The sequence below is a fragment of the Acanthisitta chloris genome, unplaced genomic scaffold, assembly GCF_000695815.1.
Source record: "Acanthisitta chloris isolate BGI_N310 unplaced genomic scaffold, ASM69581v1 scaffold14139, whole genome shotgun sequence".
NCBI classification, from domain to species: domain Eukaryota; kingdom Metazoa; phylum Chordata; class Aves; order Passeriformes; family Acanthisittidae; genus Acanthisitta; species Acanthisitta chloris.
The window spans coordinates 6,819-7,281 of record NW_008692078.1 but is presented as its reverse complement, the minus strand read 5'-3'; positions in this window follow the sequence as shown (position 1 = coordinate 7,281).

Here is a 463-nt window from a genome sequence, read left to right as displayed (position 1 = left end):
CTCAGAGTGCTTCTAGATGCTGCTCCCAGGCAGGGCAGGGAGAAGAGACAAGGAGCTCTTGGACCTTTGCATTCCAGCAAGGCTTGCTCCTTAGGATCATGTCCTTCCTGCCTGTAGCATGGCCAGTGGTGGTCATTTTTCTTCCTCATCCTGAAGACCTTTTTCCTGAGGGATGCACAGAATATGGTAAATCATAATGCTATTTTTGGATGTTTTTTCTATTTACAGCTTCAAAGTTTAGTGGTGGCAGCAAGGCTGAGCCTGGGCTGGGACCCCAATTTTGGGGGTACTGGTGGGTGAGAGGCTGGACATACCCTAGCCCAGAACCCACTGTGTGCTGGGCTCATCCCACAGTGTGGGCAACAGGTGAGGGGGGATTGTGCCCCTCTGCCCCCTCAGGTGAGACACACCTGCAGTGCTGCTCCAGCTCTGGGGTCCCAGTACAGGAAGGCCATGGACCTGC